Source organism: Chenopodium quinoa, unplaced genomic scaffold (assembly GCF_001683475.1).
Source record: "Chenopodium quinoa cultivar QQ74 unplaced genomic scaffold, ASM168347v1, whole genome shotgun sequence".
NCBI lineage: Eukaryota > Viridiplantae > Streptophyta > Magnoliopsida > Caryophyllales > Amaranthaceae > Chenopodium > Chenopodium quinoa.
This window is the reverse complement of record NW_018745105.1, coordinates 2,500,303-2,504,249: the sequence shown is the minus strand read 5'-3', so window position 1 is coordinate 2,504,249 and position 3,947 is coordinate 2,500,303.

The window sequence follows — 3,947 nt, the reverse complement described above, 5'->3', positions numbered from 1 at the left end:
TCGCCCGATCGTGCTAGATGCTCGCACGATTGGGTGCGCTTATGCACGCACAACACCTGGCCTTGCCGCGCCCGATCGGGCGACATCTTGCCCGATCGAGCCCTTGCTCCACTTTGAGGCTTGGACTTCGATTGGGCCTGATTTCTCGGCCCAATCCAGATTTCCTCCTCGGGTCTTGAACACTCGGTCCAAATACCCCGGGATCCTAATTATCGAGCCCTTAATCACCGGCTCTCACCGATCTTGGGCTCCAAAAGTGGTCGTGTCAAAAACACTACTAATAACGACCAAGGGACGGGGGTAAAACATTATATAAAATGGACATATCACACCATCATACTAGTACCCTAAAGTATCTCCTTATAGGGTGGTTATCGATCTCCTCGGGAGCCATATTACCACATGTCTTGGGGACGTGGTAAAAAGAAAGGTCCCCCATAAAATCACTACCTCCGGGTTGTGTATAATCGTAAGGAGGGAAGGATTATGGCTTCGAAATGGAGTTACAGGGTCCTTGCCAATAGGAGTAGGTGGGTTGGTTATTGCTCCAACCTGGAACCGGCCCATCTTGTACAGGGCGGTGAGGGTAGTTGACATAGGGGAGGAAGTCTCCCTTCTCAACTTGGTTTTGATAGGACATTTGGGAGACATAGCATTGGTATTGTAGAAACCCATTTGTGTCTCCCCAAAACCAAACCCAGTGATGAGTACCTTTCACGTCGAATCATAATCGAATGAAGTGAAAGTGAAAGTCTCCCCTTTCTTTGTTTTTGAAAACTTATTTTAAGAAAACAGCCAATCCAGTTTGGTTGGTCCATGATATGGGTCCAATAGCAGTGTAGTTGGATGGGGCTTGACAAGAGCTTTCCAATTATATATTACAAACCCAATTGCGATGAATATTGAGGAAATTATGGCCAATTTACTGAACTGGGCCCGGTTTGAGCCTTATATGCGACCCAATGATCTAGGGGAGGGCCTAATATAGATTTATCATTCCTAATGCAATTAGGAATGGTTTTAGTCTTCTAGATTCTTCTAGAAGGTTCTTTTCATTCCTAATTCAATTAGCATTGATAAATTGGCTTTTGTTGGCTTTTCAGAGTTTTAATTAAAATCAAAGAGAATTTTTGAGGAAAAATACGATTTTATCCTCCTGTACGGCAATTTTTATCTGATTTTAAGAAAACACGTGATTTTCTGAATCAGCGCCAAACGCCAGCTGTAGCGCCTGGCGCTGGTTCAGTTTTACGTGCGCCAGACTCTGTTTTGATATTTTATCTTTTTGGCTGATTTTCTCTATAAATAACATCGTAAAAACTCCGTTTTCGATAACCAATTTTATCCAGTTTTCATCAATTCTCATCAATTCTTATTCTAAAACCAGTTTTAATTAACAACCAATTTTAACTAGTTTTCACCTATAATCATTTACCAACTCTCATCAAGATTCTCTTATTACTCTCTCTCTCCTTTTCTAAACTGGCCTTCTCTCAAATATAAAAATTCCGCATTCATTAGCACTAGAAACACCTAGCCATATTTGAAGCTGCCTTCGCCCTAGACGTGAAAGGTTTAATTTCTGAGGGTTTGGTCCCAAATCTCTCTTTCAATTATTTAATTTAATTGTTTTGTTTATTATTTTCCTTGAAGTTACTAACGTGTGTATTTTGTTATTAGAAAGAGGTACGAGCCATCCAAGTAAGTACTTTAATGGTTTTTATTGATGTTATGATATAGAGATCATGCTTAGGTTGTTATTATGATTCCTAGTATCATGTCTAGGATAACTTTAATACTAAGTATGATAGTTATGATGCCTTTTATGTTCTTCCTAATATTTATGATTGTTAGTATCATGTTAGGGTTAAAGCTTTGATTTTTATTGCTTAGTGACATGCTAGGGTTTGTTATTAATCTTGTTAGTATCATGCCTAGGATCTTGCTATTATTATGCTTTAACATTATTTTGATTATTTTTATGATTTGTGATTATAATTGTTATAATTATTGTTATAATTTCATTATGATGATGATTATTGTTATTTTTGATTATTATTATGTTGCTTGATATTTATTTTTATTGCTTGATCACGCTTTTTATGCATGTTTAAAGGGAATTGGTACTTGTAATCACGCTCAATAAGATATTCAATAATCTTGTTTAGGGTAATGTGATTATAATTCAAGTGATCGCCAATAATAGATTTATTTGTGCATTAAATTCAACCAACATAGATAAACAGGTTTAGGATATTCCGATTGATTGCATGTTAATCAGAAAGCGCACATGAATACGATCAGAATAAAGTAGAGGCCTATTATTAGGGCAGGTTCAATCTCTTTTAGGTTGGATTTGTACCTTCATCCCCGAATCCTTATTTGGTTCTAGACCTTATGGAGTTGACGATCTCTTGGATCGTTAAGGGGTGTAACTTTCACCCTGTGAATGGTTTACAAGTTCCTAAAACTTGTTGGCGACTCTTTTGCTCTATCTTCTTCCCTTTTGGACGCCACCGTATTTTAGTGTATGATCACAGTGGGGTTCAAGCTAGGGGATTAACGCTTGAAATTATTCCCTACAGGTATACATTCTCTTGTAATATTCTTTGGTTGGTTAGGTTGAGATGGTGAAAGGCCGACTCAAGGTTGAAGGAAAAGGAAGAGGAAGAGGAAAATGAGGAGGAAGGAGCGCCCGCAAAGCTTGAAACGGTTGATATGCTATGGCGGCGGGGTTGGGATGGTTGATCAAGGCTACATTCCCGGGGAGTGGCACATTTGGCACTTGCCAAGTGGTTCCCAAGGTGTTCATTACCGCCGCATTCGGGAGAATGCAACGGTGTTTACCTCTGACCAACCAAGAATAAGTGGTTACATTTCCCGGAGTTCCACAAGCATTTGCATTGAGGTAAGTCCGAGAATGTCAAGGACATTGGAACCATTCACCGGGGTCAATTGCTCAACCCAATTGGTAAAGTTCAATGCCTTCAAAATTATGGTGATCATCCCACCACATTTTATTTCCCCTTTAAGCTCCGTACTCCTCTTAATCTCAAGGCACCGCTTAATGAACATGTACCCCATGTTCATGTTCCCCTCAAGATCCCCCTCATATCGGGAAGCCATGAAGAGGCATTTGATTTCCTCCTTCGTAAGCTTCCCGAGGTCTTGCTTTAAGAAGCAAGTGTACCCCATAATTCTCGTGAATATACGGAGTACGGAGTGGATTATGTGGCTAGCATGGCTAGACCGGGTTGTGAAATTAGGGTACCCCGCAATAGTGTTCCACCAATTATACTCTTCATAACTAAAGAGGTAGAAACTATCGGGGTCCTTTACTTGGTTAAATACGGGCCACCCGAAAATCTCATTGAGGCGAGTTAAGCTTAAGGTTTTGGGTTGATTGAAAATATAAAACTTAAGCTCGCACTTAAGAGGCTCTCGCTCACCACTTATTTGGCGCATGGTTAAGGTTGAAAGGAACTCGAGAGTGAGCGATTCGTATGTTAATTCCCTTTTTTAAAGGAAGCTTTACCATCCGAAATTCTCGGCCACTCGCCGAATTCCTTGGTCAATCCCTAAAATTTGACAAGCTTCTTGGTCATAAAACCTAGTTGGAAGGATTTTTCTTTTGGAAAGTTCTTTGTGATAACCTTTGAATTTTTCGGGAATTTTTTATTGAGGGAGGAGTATTGGTTTGATTTGGTGTTTGGGTTGAGGTTTGGTTTTGATTTTTGGATGAACGGTTTTCGTTTATTTGTATGCCAGAAGTAGTCTTCATCTTCTTCCCTCCCGCACCTCCAAATAATCGAAGAACCATTTTGACAATAAAAATGGGTTTACTAAGGTAACTCAAAACACCTCACACACACACCATAACACACCAAAAACAACCTCAAATACTTCAAACTCCCGATTTAATCCAAAGTACATGTTTCCACAATTCA